The 20,859-nt window shown below is 37.8% G+C and overlaps 1 long non-coding RNA gene across 1 annotated transcript in view; it reads left to right on the forward strand.

Annotated features, from left to right (window-relative positions):
* Window positions 1-20,506, forward strand: part of LOC148658466 (uncharacterized) — a 45,595-nt gene extending 25,089 nt beyond the window's left edge. The window contains exons 2-3 of the long non-coding RNA XR_015940555.1: window positions 6,057-6,170; window positions 20,216-20,506. This is a non-coding gene — a long non-coding RNA (uncharacterized LOC148658466). The remainder of the gene's footprint in view (window positions 1-6,056; window positions 6,171-20,215) is intronic.
* Window positions 20,507-20,859: the final 353 nt, after the last annotated feature.

Consider the following 20,859-nt stretch of genomic DNA (forward strand, 5'->3'; position numbering starts at 1 on the left):
AGGATCATAGCACAATGCCGATTTAATATTACTTACAATGATGATGGTCTCAATGATTTCCCTTCTAGCATGTATGTTGTTAATTAGGAAGCAATGGAATAATAAATTTCTATTTGGAAGAAATAAAAACATCTAAATATAAATACTGTATGGGTATGAGGCATACAACTTGTAAGACTAATATACTGTATCTATTGTTTAGCTACTAAAGCTAATTAAAAACCTGTGTACTTGCAGATTGTTTTTAGTCTTTGGGGAAGCAATTTTGTAATAGGATTAGTTTAATACTGAAGATATAACACAAATAAACATTACCCTCCAGCCCATAGGAGCTACTCATTATACATAAAGCTTTTATGAACTAACAATTCATCAAATTCTAATGATACATTTTTAAGAGTACACTTGGAGATAAAATTTATGGGTTTTACCAATATGCTTAATGAAGAGTTATATCTATATGATTGCAATGTATGAAATGTCCTGGTAAGATAAATGTTAGATTAAGTATAACATTGGCAGTATTTCCATCTTTAAAAAATGGTGGCATGTAAAGTATATGCTTCTGATGTCAAATAGAACTTTTACTTGTTCTGGCCTCCCAATTCTTGTTTACAGCACATACTATACTTACAGATTAATAATGAAAAAATGAGGGCTCAAATGCTCAAATACTGTATCTCCTTCTAAGGTTTAAAAGTCAAGAAATTATATTTACAAATAAAAAATATCTTGTGCTGAAATGATCTAATCTCTCTCCATCAGACTGCATATTTCTGCAAAAAAGAACACAAGAAAGATTATAAGTTAAAATAGGCCCAACTAGCATATTTGACAATATCTAGTAGCTAATGAATTTAAAGATCTCAATCATCCATTTCTTATCAGTTGTTGGCTTCAACTTCATGGCTAGTTAGCTTGTTCTATACTTCCACAACCCTTTGTATAAATTTCAAATTCAAATATGCTAATGGAAAAAAGAAACGCAGCACCTCCTCCTCAACACTCTGGCCCTCCCGTCTGAAGGACGTCGCTGAGGAGTGACTCATCCGTGAAGAGGAGCCGAAGTCACTGCTGGCAAGTCCATCGCAGCCTCTGTCTGGCCCACTTGAGGGCGACCGAACCTTGGATGGTCATCTGTCCAGCCGGTCTGCTGAAACCTTCTCTGCAGTCGGGGCACAGTGGAGCAACTTACTCCATAGTGTCTGGCAACGCTGGCACATGACATGCCTGCCTGCAGCATGCCAATAGTCCTTTCTCTTGCTTCTGGTGACATTTGAGGCATTATGGAATGCACATGGCAGTTTTACAAAATAGTGCAGTCTGCAACAGAATTTTTTTTAAAAATGCATTGTAATGGGTGTGGTGTTGCCAGGGGAAAATAGGTGTAAAAGAGATATATCTCACACCACACTGATCTTCTGTGTTCTTCGTCCGTATGTCTCCCCAAATCCGTTCTGCAATCCGTTGCCAGTATCCTTAAACAATCCCAAATTCCCAAATCCGGATGTCCACACTACTCTGCGTAATCCGTAATCTATCCAAGCCGTAATCCGTAATCTTAGTCAAAACCCATATCCAATAGTCTGTTATTCTTAAATTCCTTCCAGCACACTCCTAAATCTCTCCTTCCTCCGAAATGCTTTCACCTTATCGGCTTCCGCACCGGCTCATCGCTTCTGGGGCATTTATATCCTGTTTCCTGATGTAGTTCAGCTGTGTCTCCTTGTTTCGCTGTATAGGCTTTTCCCAATAGCAGGTCAGCTGGTTATCCTGGGTGGCCATCTTGCCCAGGTCTATATCGAGTATTTTCAGTGTTTTGTTCCGGAAATACCGGTTATAAATGACCCTTCCCCGGGTCCTCTTACGTGGGATATATATGTACACCAAGTTATGACACGTTATTTGTTGCACATTCTGAACGGCTGGATCTGTATAGAAATGTATTATATTTAGATCCATACAATGATACCGTTAATGATGTTCAGAAACTTGAACTTGAACTTTATTGCCATATACAACTGATGCATGTACTGGTACAACGGAATTCTTACAGAAAGTCTTTTGATTGGTAAAAAAGTGTAAAACACAAAGTGAAGATAGTACATCAAGATAATATACAAATAAACAGTGGACTGTACAAGTAAACTGTCAATCCTCCACCCGTTGAAAATCAGGTTAAACAGACTGAGCCACCTAATTACACAAGACACCGCCGCACGCATCAACTAATCATCTCCTGCTGTTCTCGGTATTGATTTCTCTCCTTGAGAGCTCCTGCCTCACCCTTCTGGAAAACCCTTCCGAACGACCTCTTTTGGCTTTTCGGACTTAGTTTGCTCTTTGACCATGAACTTGTGTGACGATTTGGATTAGACACCTGTGTTTTTGCTGTCTCTACACTCTCACCTCCATAGGATCCTTTTACTTCGTCACTTGGATTCCTTACATAAACAAGTAACCAGTTCAAATGTAAGCAAAGCAGACATGTATGCATGCTCGATGGTGCACAGGTACTGACGTCCCCCATCCCTTGAGGCACCTCAGGAAATAGAGCCTTCTTCAAGATAATGTCCGTGTTCACAGTTCAGGTTAGGTAATTAATGAATTAATTCCTTACACTTATATAGTGCTTTTCTGGACACTCCACTCTAAGCTCTTTACAGGAAATGGGGACTCTCCTCCACCACCACCAATGTGCAGCATCCACCTGGATGATGCGACGGCAGCCATAGTGCGCCAGAATGCTCACCACACATCAGCTATCAGTGGGGAGGAGAGCAGAGTAATGAAGCCAATTCATAGATGGGGATTATTAGGAGGCCATGATTGGTAAGGGCCAACGGGAAATTTGGCCAGGACATCGGGGTAACACCCCTACTCTTTTCGAGAAATGCCCTGGGCATTTCTCCACAGAGAGTCAGGACCTCGGTTTTACATCTCATCTGAAGGACGGCGCCTGTTTACAGTATAGTGTCCCCGTCACTATCCTGGGGCATTAGGACCCACATGGATCGCAGGGTGAGTGCCCCCTGCTGGGCCCACTAACACCTCTTCCAGCAGCAACCTTAGTTTTTCCCAGGAGGTCTCCCATCTATGTACTGACCAGGCTCACACCTGCTTAGCTTCAGTGGGTTGCCAGTTGTGAGTTGCAGAGTGATATGGCTGCTGGAGAAATGTGAATTCCTCAAAACCTAAAGCTGGTGACTGTTTCCACTTCCGTTCCATCAATACTGAGTGGGCTGTGAGTGTGCAGCCTGTGTCTCTTGTTTTATTCACGTTCAAGTCCAGGTTATTGTTATGACACCACCTCAGCAGCTTTACGACATCCCTGTAAGTGGAATCATTATCATCGCTGATCAGGCCTTTTAGAGTGGAGTCATCCACAAATTTATTGATGTGATCTTTGCTGTGTCTTGTTGTGCAGTCGTGAGTGAATAGGGAGTACAGCCTTGGACTGTTGATGTTGGACCTTGTTGGATTGATGTTTTATTATCTATCTGCACCACCTGTGGTCTCTCGTTTAGGAAGTCCAGCAGCCAGTTGCAGACAGAGTTGCACAGTCCTAGTCCCCTGAGCTTTGACACCAGTTGGCTGGGTATTGGGATTGAATTGAATGCTGAACTGTAGTCCACAGACAGCATTCTCACATATGAGTTCCTAGTGTCCAGTTGTTCCAAGGCTGTAAACACAGCTGGGAGATCTGTTGTTCTGGTAGGCGAACTGTAAGGGGTCCAGTGACTCCGCAAAGGAGGAGTTGATATGTGACAACACCAGCTTCTCCAGGCATTTCATCACCACATTAACTTGCTTTCCGCCTCCTCAGACCAACAGAATTGTCCATTCTTGTTTGCATAATTGATCCAATTTTCTCTGGTTTATTAATGGCAAAAAATCCCATATCAGGAAATATATTGTGATTCTATATTGTAACACAATAAAATGTGAAAAAGTCCAAGGGGGGTTAAACAGAAAAACAATGGTGAAGAAAATGTCCACCAATTTTCTGTATTCACCACTCTGTACAGTATGCGGTTTCTCTATCCACAGTTATATACAGTAGATCCCTCTGTCAATAGACATGCTCATTCTTTTTCTTCCCATCATCTCTCTTTACCTACAGTATTCTTACCTCATATACTGTACAAACACCCTGTTCATGTACCAGGGAGCCCCTAAGCCCTGTATGACACGCACACGTATACACATAAACATACACACGCACACTTCCCATAGACCGCAGAAACATTTCTAACAGTAAACCACATCTTTCTTTGTACATCTGGAATGCACTGTAAAATGCATTCCTATTAGAATTTTAGACTTACTACACAGCCCTCCTTGTACAGTTTTTCTGAATACTCTTCTCTGTTGGGCATCTTGGTTTCCTGGATAAAAGCAATTTAAATGTTGATAATCTGATATGAAAGCAATAGGAAACACGAACGAGTGGAAATTAATTCTGCAGTGAAAAGTAGAAAACAAGCAGCTGCAGTGTTTTTTCTCAACATGCAAAAGCAACTCCTTACCTGGACCTCTAAAAGGAGGCATACTGTAACTCCCTTTCCTGAATTGAGGTCGTCACAAATCCTAAACACTCACTATCATATTCACTATAAAGTTATTCTAAAATATTTAAATTTATTAATTTCCCAAAATCCACAATTTCAAGGTTGAAGATTATTTTTAGTGTATATGCAAATCGACTTTGTGCCTGTTTAAGTGCTATCCCTTAATTAGCTGCAGTGATGTCTTCTCTGAGTTTTCTCACTAACCATGTCTCTTGTGTTTTGTATTGAGTTAGCCATCATTGTTGACACTTCCTGCTATTTAAGACATTAAAATTAAATTATATTTTTTTATTATTTTTCTTTTTCTTTTCTTCTTTAAACTTTCTTGTGCTTTTCAAATAAAAATATTATATATATATATAAAGGAAAATACCTTTCTAATTTGAATTCCAGCACAACCCTTCAATGTCTACTTGGTCTACTCTGTGATAATCCTGCCAAGAATTAAATGGGATTCATTTGTAAATGGCACCCTTTGGTGCAACAGAGTTTACATTCCTTTTTCTATTTATTTCTTGGATATTAGAAAGCTTTTGCTTTTTAGACCTTTCTTGCATGATTACAACAGCCCTTTTCATTTGATGGCCATGCTATGTAAGGGCCATTTTGGCATATATCTTCATCTATTGTAAATCCGGCAGACAACAGACAGTAATTTTTGCTATTCAGTTTCTTGCTTCCTTCACTACAAACCTAATTCTCATTCATGTACATATCCATTTACGATTAATTCACTGATTCTACTTTGGAAATTTAATTCCAAGGAAACCATGGGTTATTCATATTCCTGCACTATTTATCCAGCAGTCTTAATCTCATCTATTCAGTTCTGTCCAAAACTAGAACACAGTTAAAAAAGTCAGGGCTGCGTGTCAACCACATTAATGCCCTTTATCATTATTATACATTTTCCTTTGTGAAATGCTTTATAAATATTTTTTATCATAGATGCTTTCAACGAAGTATGTTACAAGTAGTTCAAGGTTTTCCTCTTTTGAAGAGATAAAGTGTCATCTAAAAACTGTTCAGAAAAATTAGATATACAGTAAGTGTAGGGCATCCATTTTTAAAAACACACTTTTCAGGCCATGTGTGGTCAGAAAAAAATATTTAATAAATATTTGGACAGAACTGAATAGATGAGATTAAGACTGCTGGATAAATAGTGCAGGAATATGAATAACCCATGATTTCCTTGTCATTAAATTTCCAAAGTAGAATCAGTGAATTAATCCAACTGACGCTGTTCTTAGTTTTATGGAATTATTTTTTGTGCCTTTTTGACAACCTTTCTTAGGACAACTAATATTTTATTAAATTAAGCTGAAAGTGTTTAGTACAAGGAAATAGTCAACTTTACACATTACACACAGTTTTGAAATATATACACAGTACCTTTTAAATTTTAAATGAAATTTTCAGATTTTAATGATCACATTACATTGAGCTCAGAAATGTTCCATCTCTTTTTTACTTGTGTTTTAGTTCCCAATAATGAAATGGCTGGAAGACAGGAAAGTGTCAGAACACCTGCTCTGCTGCTGGGCAACCTGATCCTGCTGTTGCTGTGGAGCCAGACTGTCCGAGGTCAGGGCCAAGGTAAGGGCAATGGTTAGACAGTCACCTGAGCGCCATGTTTGTCAGACAGAGGTGAGCGCAGATAGTTACACAATAGGTTGTGTGATGTATTTGTCAGACCAAGATGAGGGCAGGTAGTTACACAATCAGATACTGTATGCGCTGTTTGTCAGACTGAGGTGAGGGCAGGTAGTTACAGTCAAATATGCTGTGTTTGTCAGAAAAACATGAGAGTTGGTAGTTACACAATCAGATGTGCGCTGTGTTTGTCAGACTGAGGTGAGGACAGGTAGTTACAGTTGAATGTATGCTGTGTTTGACAGACTGAGATGAGATCAGGAACAATACTTACAGAGACGTATTTTTGTGTAACTCTCTGTAATGCTCTGAGATACTTTGCCAATCCTTGCTTCTTCTTCCTTGAGTTGTGACCTCAATCTGTACTTCAGCATTCAAATGGATTTAAGTAAGAAAATTGACTTTCCAGTTTTTTCTCCTCATTGGTTACACTGGTTGTATGCTTTGAGTCATTTGGGTCAATGATGCTTGGTAAAGTGCCGATGAGTTAGTATGGAAGCATTTTCTTTAGCATAAGCAGACAAAATGTTTATGGAAATTCTTTCTGCTGCTGCCATCAATAGTTACATCATCAATAAAGATGAGTAAACCAGTTCCAAAGGCAGTTATACATGCCAGGTCATGACATTACTTCCAAAATGCTTTAGAATTTGTTTGGAAATGCAAAGATGAGCCAGGAGTTTTATGACAAGGTTTTATAGACAGATGAAGATTCCATTTACCAAAATGTTGGAAAAAGTGGAAAAAATGAACTCAGATGCATTAAGAAACATCACCTCATCTATGAATATGGTTGAATAATGGTAAAGAATAGGTATCTCTGGAACTGTATTAAATCACTGAGAGAATGTAAAATATTTTGGTGATTGTAATGCTATCATAATATTGTACTTACTGAATTATTACACTTTATTGACATAAAAGCTACAGTATAACACCATTATAGTACCTCATGTAGAAATAATAATAGAATAGCTACTTTGTAAAAATGAAAAGACGCAGTTGAGGGAAAATTGAGATGTATTTTGAAATTTCAAGATCTTCTGTATCGAGGGTTATTGTACAGGTGTAGAGTGACAATTATTTGAATTATAGAGTAAATCCTGACACCTCTTCATGCTGTGTGGTATCATTTACTGTTGCTCTCTAACATTTCCTCCTTAATGTGCCTTATGCTTTCACACAGCTTTTGAGATAATGTGTGCTTCAAGCTATTGAACAAGTTTTTATTTAGAGCATCAGGTTACATCAAGACTCTTCTGACAAATTTTATTAAATTCTAATGTCTGGATAATAGAAGGTGACTCAGTACTCTCGAGGATGTGCTAATTCATAACACCATGGGCATGTATTTCTCGTTACATGTTTGAGACTCTTGCTGGGGATCTTCAGATGTCACTCATTCTATGTGTAAACATAATTTAGGATCAGGTTAGATGATTATGACTCCTTCGAATTTTTCATGCTTTAATGCATTAAATGTATAAGCAGAACGGTAAAATGTAGTGTAAAAAAATTAATGTGGATTAATGTATGACATTGTTTTAACTTCCTTCAGATTTCAAATTTGTTTTTAGGTTATGTCTGATAAAATGTCTGCCTTGAGCCAGAACAAAATTGATGTACAGTAATCTTTGGAAGGTTGCTGTATGTTATACTTACTGAAATATTGATTGGGGAGTTTAAAAAAAAACATTTTTTTCCATCCAGTTTTTGCCTGCAGTATATAGTTTATAAAAGTCCCACTATAAAGGGTTTAGCACTTCCTCTTCAAATCCGTTTCTGGAGAGATGGCGATTTATAAAGTAAAAATGGACAGAAGGAAATAACTAGACAGACCTTCAAGGGTTTTGTGGGCAACCTATCCTGGGAAAACAAAATATTCAGTATTGGGCAAATATTAGGGTTTTATAAATATTAGTCATTTATAATATTGTATTATATATTGTTTATTAAGCACACCTAATGAAAAAGTCTAAATGTAAAATTAAATTGAAAAACAATTTTCCTCCACCAAATAAGGTGTCCTTATGCAATTGTCAAAACCTTAATTCATTGGGAAATGTGTTGTAATTATTTTTTTCTATAAATTGTTCTGTAATTGAAAAAAAGAAGTTTAAAGCTTATCACATTATAGTTATGTTTCAGAGTAGAATTAGTGGTTTAGCAAAGACAGAATGTGAAAATTATTGGTGCCGTGGTGTCTGATGATAAACATCAAAGCAGGAGTTATGGTTGCAAGTATCCTGCACTATTGCAGGCCGAGATTTCAAGATAAGATTTCAGAATGAAGCCTTTCTACTTATCCTCAACTGTCAAAAGTATCCCTCTCCTCATGCCACTCATAACAGATCACTAGCTTATGGTGTAATGGGAAAAGCTGAAAAAAACATATTTTTCTTGAATTGCCAAGTTTCAGATTGGAAATAATTTTTTAAGAAAAGCTGCAAGGTTAAGATGTCCTTTTGCTACTGGACTAGGAGAAAATGCAAGATTTTAGCATTCTGTGCTCATAGACTGGACCTGATTAATGGGCACATGCCAAAGTAAAATATACTTGTGAGTGCCGTGAATGTAGCTGAGAAGAGAGGCTGGGAGAGAGAGAAAATGCAATTGTGGCTGCTGGAAACACTTTGGGGGTTTATACGTAATTAACTTTCCCCTCCAAGTCTCCTCATGTCTGTTTCTGTTTTAAATATAGGAAACTGTGCTTAGGACTCATCATGGTGAGTAGACAGGTTGTGCTTTGTAATTTGCAGTATCCAGAACCTCTATGTTGTTCTACCTGAAAGCCACATTGCCAGTGTTATTAAGCCAGAGAAGAGTTTTTTATTGTCAGAGTGAAATTAAGAAAAAATATTTTAAAACACCAACTGTTCTAGGGTGTTCATTTTAATTAATATGCTATTACAATTGATTACCCCGATTACTTGTTAAATGGTACAGTAAGTGAACTTGAACTTTATTATGTAACTGGCACATGTACTGGTACAATGGAAATATTACTTACAGAAAGTCTCTCGATTGTAAAACAAAAAGCCCCAAAAAACACACAAAGTCCAGACAGTACATTTAGACAATATACAAGCAAACAGTAGATAATATACAAGTAAACAGTTCGAATGTAAACGGTGCAGCCATGACTGCAGATGTGCAATAAATTAATAAAATTACAATAGATGGTGTAGGTGTGGTCCGAGGTGCATGGCCAAGAGTGTTCGCCAATTGCACTCTTGTGGGTAGAAGCTACTGAGGAAACTGGTGGTATATCTTGCCTGAGGGCAGTGGGGTGAAAAGCTCATGCACGGGGTGGTGACTATCCTCTGTGATGGCCAGAATTCTACCACAATGGTCCTTGTACAGCTTTTTAATCTCTGTGAGACCACAGCCAATGATCTTCTGGGTCAGGTTCACTATTCCCTGCAGTGCCTTCCTCTCTCAAGGTGTTGCCGTACAACACAGTGATCCCATTGGTGAGGATGCTCTCGATGGTGCAGTGGTACAGTAGGAGTCAGGAAGCGTTAATAGTCAGAAAACGGTGGCCAATCAGAATCGGTTTACTGGTCGCTTCGTTGTATATGAGGTTGATTAACCCTGTATTTGGGGCTCAGCATTGTCAGATTTGTAACATCTCCAGTGTCAACTTCTACAGTTGGACTTGCTCCAGCACTTAAACTTTCGGTTTCCTGGTTGTGGATCTTCGGCATGGACTCCTGGGTTTTCCTGTTCCGGACTTCTTTGTGAATCCTACTCCGTGTTCCTGGGTTGCGAAGTTCCTGGTTTTCCAGGTCCTGGTTTACCCTGTGGGAATGGCCTCGTATCTGGTTCCCGGTGAAAGATGCCTTTATATGGAGCAGTGCTGGTCTTGGGATTTCGGACTCTATATTTGGATTACATCATGATCACAGAAGTCTGGTTTTGGAGGGACTCAGTATTTTGTCTTACGCCTGTATTTGGACTTGTAAATCCTGATATCCTGTTCGCCTGATATCCTTGACCTTAGACTGTGTTTTAGACAATGTTATAGTATTATTTCCCATGGGTTTGTTATTATAACCTTGTATTCAAATTTATGTTCAGACTATAGTTCTGGTTCTTGCCCTTTAAGGGCTTCCACTGTGCCGCATAGGGTCTGTTTAGGTTCTTTAGCAGTTTCTAATAATTTAGAAACCATAACAGTAAGTGCATCAACACAGGAACTGGCATCCCATCACTTCAGGCATGTTAGAAAATAGAGGCGCTACTGAGCCTTTATCAAGATAGTGTCTGTGTTCACAGTCCAGGTTAGAAATGTGGGTTCCAAAAAACGTTAAGCTAGTGACTGTTTCTACAGTGCATATATATATACAGTATAGTGTAGTAGTTCAGGTGGGTAGCTGCGTCAGCATGCGTAGGCTGCAAAGGAACAAGTAATAGGTTTATTCCATGCTGAAAAAAGAAGGTTGAATGCCTCCTCTGTTTGTAATTTTTCTAAAAGCATCAAATTGCCTCAGATCAAAAACTGAGATGTAGCTTGCATGTACTGTATATATTGACAACCTAGGTACTGCCCGCATTATGGATGGGTGGTGTTGCATGGTGACAGATACAAAATGGCCACCTTAGAATATTCTCTAATAATGAAGCAACATTTTTTGTTATTCGGATTCAAGGACACAAAATCCAAGATTCATTGATGATGAGTCTATGCAGAGAGAAAATACCATAAATTGCATACAAATATTTCTGATGTAATATCAAGGTCTTTTATCAGTTTGTAATAAATGTCCTTAATAGATAGATAATACTTTATTAATCCCGTAGGGAAATTGATGAATTGATTAAATTAATGATCTGTCCTGTGATGTTCTCTGAAGCACATTTCTTCTTAGATTTGCTTGACATTTGATAATGTCACGTATTGATCTTGAAAAACACATAGTGTGTTATTCTCTAAGGTTAAGGGGAGTACTTTAGAGGATTTATACTGCAAAAAATGTTTAAGGACAGTGTAAGTTGTCTTTATGACTCACTACTAGGTACAGCTCCAACCAGTGATGATGAAGTAGCAGGTAAACTTATTATTTTGTTGGACACTAATAATATTATTAATAATCTGTCTTCATCAGCACAGATGCACAGACAATTTCTTATTACAGGAATTAATGTGCTCATTGTGTGTTCATTGTGACTGCACATCATCATTTGTTTTAATTTAAGTTTGTTTGTGTTTAAAAGCATACCTAATTTATGCAAAATAAAAAACAGTAATAAATACAATTTTTAGCTTTTTCATCTTACATTTCCTATAAGTACAGTACTCTCATGCATTGATTCTATTACTTTTGCATCCTAACTATATTATACAATTTGAAATGTGCAAGCAGATTGTGATTGCCCATGTCTAAAAGTTCTGTTAGAAGGAAAGCTTATTGTACAGCACAGAGTATTGTGGAACTGTTATTAATGACTGTATTCTGTAACCCTGGTTTAGGTTGTTGTAACATGCATTCACACTGCAGGATCAGAATTTAAGATCTATTTGCCATTTCAGTGAAGATGCTGTGAAAACAAGCAACTCAGTGTATATATTCCTATAAATCATACTTAGACCATATTGAATGCAACAGTAATATCCCATTGAATTGTATGGCCTATTGACAGTAAATGTTATGGGTCTTAAGAAGTTGGCTAGGGTCCATTTACAGGTAGATACAATTTAATCCTCATCTTTAGTATTATAATTAAATGCACCATTAGGTGATCGGGGTTTTCCCTGCACAATTAAATAAACCCCCCACTGTGGGTCTTCAAGGATTTTCAATACAGTTAGAATACAAAGAAAACCTCAATGATGATTTTCTAAACTATAAACAAATTTTACTTAACAAAAAATACTGGAACAAAAATGAAATATGTTTAAGCATATTGCAGTTTGAACTTTGACCTGTGCAGTTGTTTAGAGACCTCATAAACCCTCTGGTTCTCTGTGGAATCAAATTGCAGTTAATTCTCTCGGCGGTTTAGTACAGCACCATTCCTGGTTCAGGGTAATTAAAGCTTATTCAAAGAACTGCAGAGGTCTTTAGCTCCCAGAGACAGATGCTATGTCAGTGATGTATCGCGACTTGACTGCAGGTGCTCACTGTTTCTGAAGCAGGAGCTCACCAACTGCATGTAAAATCACAGGAGGGGTTGTGTTTTCATAGATCACAGGGAGCCTTCCTCTTGCTGAATCTCTACCAGACAACTCCTGAATTTCCATCACCCTGTATTATTGACCTAATACATCATGAGGTGAATATGTGTAAAATAAATAATAAATAATAAATAAACATTACCTTTCAACCAAAGAATCCAACCCAGCCTTAAGCACAATGGTGGAATTGTCATTTCCATTATTGACAGAACCATGAATTCAGTGTTTTATCCACATTTTTTAGAGGAAAATGTCTTGCTTTCATTTGTCATGCAGTAAGACAATGATCCTATACATACAAGCAGATCTAGAACAGAATGAATGAAAAAGGAAACATTTCTATTTTGGATTGGCCAAGTCAAGGTCTATATACACAGTAAACCCACTGAAATGTTATCGGAAGATCTGACGTAAACTGTTCATGCAAGAAAACTCTTGTGAGAATTCAAAGTTGACTAGAAGCAGTTCCATAAGGAATGATATGCCAAAAGTCCTAAAAAACGATGCAAGAGTCAATATTACTGAAGGAGGTGCCACAGATTACTGAATCTAAGGATTCACATACTTACAGTATTTACATAATGTTATTTACCTTTGGATGATTTTGTTAATTGAATAATCCAAGTAAACAGTACAGTATGTTTTTGCACTATACAGTATTTGTGTTTAATTATGTTGTCTTTATCTTAGATTAAGACTTTAGTGAAGATTAAATTGCATTTGAAATCTAAAATATATAAGAATATGGACCAGTACAGGGGTACATAATTTAAAACATTATTATACAAATATTATTATATATTATTATGACAAAAGAGCTTACTTAAGAGTGGGTACATGTCTCAAATAGGCCAATAGTTATAATGAAACATTTCTAAGTCCTCTGTCAAACCTCCTCTGGTCCAGCCTCATGACAAAAGACTTATATCCAGCGCTCAGACATTGTGAATTTGTTAACAACCAACAGCAGGCTGAGCTCTTATAGCACCTATAACTGAAGTGGTAAATTAATTCAGACGCAGTACTCGTTAATTAAGTTGAGGATAGATGTGGCAACAGTTTTGGAAAGGAGAAGTGGGAGTTGGAGGAATTGACAACTGCAGTATTGTCCAGCTGGTTAACTTTAACAGTTGGTTAGTGTTAAATAATAGCCATCCTTCACTTAGGATAATTAGTAATTGTACTTAAAGGGAAACTACAGTCCTGTTTTCTCAGACCGGTTATTAAACCTTGGTAATAAAATTTCAAATAGAGTACAAAATCATTAACTTTGTGAAAGTACAGAGTAGTCATGCTGTCACAAACCCTGGATTGTATGAATTGTGACATGAAGGGGCCCTTCCTGCTCACTAGTACTTTATTGACTAATACAGGTTGTGCAGTTGACATTTCACCACAGAAATGGTGCAATGTGATTGTAATGAGAGGTAACAAGTAAGTTGTTTTGTTTGTAACAATAACTCAAGGTCGAGAGCAATATTTCTATTGTATTAAGTGTGCTTATTTACAATGTAATACAACCGCTTCACCTCACTGGTTTTTTGTTTTCTTGTAATTGCAGAATATGGCACTGGGCATACCTGGGCAATTTGGTCTATTTTGTAGATCTTACTGTGTACATTTTCCTTTCATTGTGATTTGAAATACACTAATCAATGCAAATGATTTCTAATTTTGAAATCTAAAAATGGGTTGCAATTCTCCTTTAATATGAGTATAAGGGTTTTTGGTATGACTTTAAAATCTTCCAGGGTAACGGATACTTGAATCAAATCCACTTACTATCTCCTTTGTTCCTTTAATAACAGAAGTTAACCTGACAGGCCTAAACCCAAGTGCAGGACTCAGGGGCTCTTTGGGAGTTTCTGGAAAGATCTGTTGGGAGTGTGGCTGAGAGCGATGACTTGAGAGAGAAGAAGCAGGCAGGCAGAATGTTTGAGGGAGAATAGAGTGGTGAGAACGTTGGCTGAGGACTTGTCGGAGAAAAAGACAGGAAGTCAAATGGGATAGAGGCTGCCTGGCTAGCAGCAGCAGAGATGCTGTAGTGAAATTGTCTTAGGGAGATAGACAGCTGAACCAGCTGCAATAAAGGTGGAGAGCAGCAGATTATGACTTGGGAGAGCTGACAGTAGCTTGCCGGAGTGAAGGTGAGTCTTCACTGGATCGGTGCTTGAAAAACAATAAGGAAAAAGATGTTTCAAGTGGATAGATTTAGCAAATACTAATTCACTCAGGTAATTCAATGTCAGAAGAAAGTGAAGGAAGATGCCTTGAATAGCAAGCCTAAGAAGATGATTGGGAGGAAAAATAGCCACCTACTTGTAATTCGAAGGCAGCCAGTCTAATAGTCCTGATCTCATTCGTACAGGGTTGGAGGAAGGCTGAGAACCGCAAATATTTGGGATGCGCATGGAAATGGTGGGATGGAAGCCACTTCCAGACTGCACATAGCTCTTACTGTACAGTTAGACTAAGGCTAACAACATACAGTGCCTTGCGAAAGTATTCGGCCCCCTTGAACTTTTCAACCTTTTGCCACATTTCAGGCTTCAAACATAAAGATATAAATTTTTTATTTTATGTGAAGAATCACCAACAAGTGGGACACAATTGTGAAGTGGAACGAAATCTATTGGATTTTTGAAACTTTTTTAACTAATAAAAAAATGAAAAGTGGGGCGTGCAAAATTATTCGGCCCCTTTACTTTCAGTGCAGCAAACTCACTCCAGAAGTTCAGCGAGGATCTCTGAATGATCCAATGTTGTCCTAAATGACTGATGGTGATAAATAGAATCCACCTGTGTGTAATCAAGTCTCTGTATAAATGCACCTGCTCTGTGATAGTCTCAAGGTTCTGTTGAAAGCGCAGAGAGCATCATGAAGACCAAGGAACACACCAGGCAGGTCCGTAATACTGTTGTGGAGAAGTTTAAAGCCAGATTTGGATACAAAAAGATTTCCCAAGCTTCAAACATCCCAAGGAGCACTGTGCAAGCGATCATCTTGAAATGGAAGGAGTATCAGACCACTGCAAATCTACCAAGACCTGGCCGTCCCTCTAAACTTTCAGCTCAGACAAGGAGAAGACTGATCAGAGATGCAGCCAAGAGGCCCATGATCACTCTGGATGAACTGCAGAGAACTACAGCTGAGGTGGGAGAGTCTGTCCATAGGACAACAATCAGTCTTACACTGCACAAATCTGGCCTTTATGGAAGAGTGGCAAGAAGAAAGCCATTTCTCAAAGATATCCATAAAAAGTCTCGTCTAAAGTTTGCCACAAGCCACCTGGGAGACACCCCAAACATGTGGAAGAAGGTGCTCTGGTCAGATGAAACCAAAATCGAACTTTTTGGCCACAATGCAAAACGATATGTTTGGCGTAAAAGCAACACAGCTCATCACCCTCAACACACCATCCCCACTGTCAAACATGGTGGTGGCAGCATCATGGTTTGGGCCTGCTTTTCTTCAGCAGGGACAGGGAAGATGGTTAAAATTGAGGGGAAGATGGATGCAGCCAAATACAGGACCATTCTGGATGAAAACCTGTTGGAGTCTGCAAAAGACCTGAAACTGGGACGGAGATTTATCTTCCAACAAGACAATGATCCCAAACATACAGCAAAATCTACAAAGGAATGGTTCACAAATAAACGTATCCAGGTGTTTGAATGGCCAAGTCAAAGTCCAGACCTGAATCCAATCGAGAATCTGTGGAAAGAGCTGAAAACTGCTGTTCACAAACGCTCTCCATCCAACCTCACTGAGCTCGAGCTGTTTTGCAAGGAAGAATGGGCAAGAATTTCAGTCTCTCGATGTGCAAAACTGATAGAGACATACCCCAAGCGACTTGCAGCTGTAATCGCAACAAAAGGTGGCTCTACAAAGTATTAACGCAAGGGGGCCGAATAATTTTGCACGCCCCACTTTTCATTTTTTTATTAGTTAAAAAAGTTTCAAAAATCCAATAGATTTCGTTCCACTTCACAATTGTGTCCCACTTGTTGGTGATTCTTCACATAAAATAAAAAATTTATATCTTTATGTTTGAAGCCTGAAATGTGGCAAAAGGTTGAAAAGTTCAAGGGGGCCGAATACTTTCGCAAGGCACTGTATATTCTCCCTGGCTGCCCACAACTGTGTGCATCTTTTCCAACACCCCTCCCTCCAAACCATTCTATCACGGTTGTCTCCCTCTAGAGGGCGCTCCTACCCTTTTCATATTGTTTCTAGTTTATTATGGACACCTGTTCATTGTTTCCTGGTTTTTATTTAAACCCGGTGCTCCGGGAGCTCAGGACTCTGCATTGGAAGATGGACGCCCAGAAGCCCGCCTACCAGCAGGTCTAGTAGAGACCCCACGGCATAGGCTTCACCACAGCGTCCTGACCAGCTGAGTCCGGGGCTCGGAGCACCTGGCCTCGTAATCCTGTTTTTAATCTCCTGGTTCCTGTTCCTGTCCCTGGTTTTAACCTTACTCTTTGGATGGATCTCCCAGTACCTGGACCCTGGACCTCAACCTAGTTTCCCGCTTTGGACTTCCCTTTTTGGTCTTGTTCGCCTGCGCTCCCCCCAGACCACCGTAGGCACCGCCCCCTGTTCGTCATCCCATTTATTCCTCACTATAGTCCTTCTCCAGTCTCTTCTGGATTATACCATCTGCATAGGATCCTAAAGTACGCACTACACGGGAGTCAGGACCGGCTCCCGTTACACATTCTCACCATAATTGTGTTTTTTCTTCATCCAGTGCTATCATTTCCTCAGGCAGGCAAGTTAATACCAATCTACAGTATTAAATGCACTATACCTGTATACTCATTGGATGATAGCGGTATCATCTGAATTGGAGTTATTGAAATGTTAAATTTTGTAAATATTTATACACCAAGAAAAATAACTCAAAAGCTTATTATTTGTCTGGTTATATGAAACTAACTATGTGATTGTGTAATTTATTTTGTATGCTTATAATCAATTATGAAGTGTCCAATGACAGATATACTCATACTTTAAATATCTGTGTAACACAATTTTTCAATATTTAAACATCCTCTGCTTATTATATAGTTCTGCTTCCTGTTCCAATTTTACAGTTAATCCATGTTTCTAGAGAGGCTTTACATACTAAGCACCATCTTAGCATCTTAGAGTGTTTCAAAACATCTTTAATTGCTCCCAGTAAAAGTGTGGATGAGTGGGTAAGCAGAAAATATATAATACATAGTTACACACGTCAGAAAGCCTCAATCCAAAGTACTTTTTGAAAATCTAAATGCCTATTGTTTTTAAAAAAAATAAATCTCAATGAAATATAAACTATAAATTCCACAAAACAATCATGTGTGTCTAAGAAGGATTGCCACTGAATGAATTAGAGAGCAGTACCTATCAGAATTGCTAGAACACACCTGAACTGTAGTGGGAACCCTTATTGGCAATTAATTTTACTTTCTATGGCTGTCACTCCTTATTTATCCATCTCTCACATCAGTGGCGGATGGAATAGTGAATCTTTATTGGTTGTAATATTTCACATGTAAAAACTGAATTCTAAATCTAGTTGAGTTGCACAATTCAGTGTGCAATAGGCCAGCTGTATCAGCTGTAACAACTGACCTGCTACTGGAGACTGTTCTCCCTTCCCCAACACCTTCCTCCCTCTTCTAAAACATTATTCTCTGCTCCCTGTTCTGAAACACTCGGCTCCCTCCTCCTGAACTTCATCCTCCATCTAGGATGTTATTAGAAAGTTACTTTAAATAAAAATGCAAAACATTTTTGTACATAATGATTACAAATGAGGGCAGGCTATTCAGTCCATTGATCTTAGAATCTCATCCAGCTGTTTCTTCAGTGCAGCCAGGGTATTGGCTCCAAACACATGATTGGAGAGCTTGTTCTGCACTCCCACAACCCTTTGTAAAGAACTTCCTCCTGTTCAAGGCTTTTTTAAATGCACTTCTATATACTTTGCCCTTTAGATTGTGGAAGTTGTCTTCATGAGTCTCATGATTGTGTTTTACTATTCATTCTGGAGAAATCTGCTGAATTGAATTTTGAGCATATGTCAGTTTGTCATATGTCAGTTTCCTCATAGTCACCTCTGTTCAAAGTCTCTGAATAAAGATAATAATATTAAATTTAAATGCAACAATATAGTTATTATTCAAAAATACTTACTTTAAAACACTTTTTTTTCTTAAATATTAACATGAGCCATGTCTTGAATTGATCTGACATGACTATCAACATGTTATTCCATTTGAAATTTACTATAAAATGAAAATAGTGGAAACATTAGGGAAAATATGTGTGCCTTTTGTGTGTCAATATGTGATTTTGATTGATGAAGGTGCATGGACTTTCATAGAATGGAAGTTTTTGGGAAGGGTGGAGAATGTCCTAATCTTGACACTGTATGGTATATTTGATCAATAGTAGTTGCTCTAGTAGAGTTTTTGGTCCATTGCAACCATATTAGAGGAAGGAATGTTGAACAATGGTGTATCAATCCTCTTGTGTATTTCTGAACCAAGAGCGTGTGTGCACATGTTTACTAAATAGGGTGCTGAAAACATTACAAATTTAAAGCATGCTGTGTTTTATTGACATTAACATGCTATACCTCTAGCTACATTAATTACCAGGGCAGAATTGCAACATTTTTTTACTAGTCTTCTGCAACACATTATTAGATTCTGCATCTTATTCTGAATTAGTGGATTCTTTTGGTTGCAGAATAATATTAGTTGCAGAATACTAGTTTAACATCTTCGGTGAATCAGGCTACATACACGTACTGTACGTGTTTGGGACAAATGAAGAGCAACTTGGAGAAATTAGTTGAACAGAAAATGTTACTACAGGCAAAGGTTCTCTGAAAAAGTACAGAAGTAAACATGTTTTTCCAAATAAACACTTGCATAAGGTGAATATTAATTAGAAACAGAAACACATGTCTTCCAAGTTTACAGCTGGTAGTTCATTTGTTGCTAGAGAATGATGTATATCTTTATGGGCAGGTAGTCTGGCAGGAAATAAATTGCCTCATTCTTCTTCCATTCTGATGAGGCTTTGGAAATGACTTTGAAGTGATTCACCTACAGTAGATACAGCATGCAATGTTCAGAGAATAGAAATGCAGGCAGTAATATTTTGTAGGCATATTTTATTGTTACTTTTTGACAGAATGGTACATGCATTTGCCCTCATTTCTGTAAGACTCAAATTGTTTCAGTTTAAGGTTAAGGTACAGTAGGTCTCTAAATTGGGTAGAAAGTTGTCTTGAAATTTATCCTGCTGCCTCTCTTCTTGAAAGAAATAAATGATAATTTCTCTGATTTTCAGATTTTGCTTATTTGAGACTTATGCTTTTAAATATATATCGTATTCAAATTTTATTTTATGTGGTATTGTAAAATAGGCTTTAGCAAATCAAGAAATAAGATGACTTTTTTGAACCTGAATTATGGTAATTTGCTTGTGTATTAAAACATTCAATGATGCACTGATTTATGATCAAGTGGATTTTGTACCAGCACCTACAGTACTTAGGTAAGAGCATCTGGAAAGGATCTGTTTGGTCACCCTGGTACAGATGCCAATCTCTGTATAGTGATAAATCCAATCCTCATGTATGTAAATTTTGTTTTCATCATTTATTTTCATCTTGTACGATATAGATAAACTCTGCTTTGGAATTATTCATAGACAGGCGGTTCATTTTTTTTTCATGCTACAGGCAACCATCTGTTTATTAGCTTTGTCTGTTCCCCAAAGTCTTTTCCCTTTTACTTGTGGCAGATTGTCAAGGTGAACTTGCTGTTTGAGAGACTGAGAGAAGAAACACCCATCTGAGGATGCTGTCAGCATTACAACATGCAAAGTGCTCACAGACAAAACATTGCCAATTTGAGGTGTAGTCTACATATTTTTGATCCCTTTACATTTGTAAAAACATTTGGGTAGATTTGCTATCATACAGTCAAAGATAAAATTATTTATATACTGTATATATAAAAAGCATCAGAAATCATATTGGTATAAAGATGTGGCAAACTCTCCAAATCCATTTATGATCATCATGCAAAGCAAAACACAAAATGTTGTATTTTTGTGGAAACTAAAGTCCATTAAAAAGTTTTGCCTGGCAAATGTACAGGTTTGAAACCTTTTATTTAAAGTTTTTTAAAGTTTTGTCTTATCTGAGCAAGTTTGAATGATGAATCTGGAGCACTGTGTATTTTTTACAATCAGGTACTGTAGATAGCTACATTTAAAAACCACATGCTGAATCCAGATATGAAATGAAACTAAAGTGTTTGCAATGCAGAAATCCACAATAAGATCAATAATAAAGAATGATAGAGCTATTTTAAGCAAATACAAAGAAATAAGTAACCTAGGAAAATGATGGCTACAGTATGTTAAAAAATAATAGTGAATGT

Source organism: Lepisosteus platostomus, chromosome 7, assembly GCF_059453375.1.
Source record: "Lepisosteus platostomus isolate fLepPlt1 chromosome 7, fLepPlt1.hap1, whole genome shotgun sequence".
Classification (NCBI taxonomy): domain Eukaryota; kingdom Metazoa; phylum Chordata; class Actinopteri; order Semionotiformes; family Lepisosteidae; genus Lepisosteus; species Lepisosteus platostomus.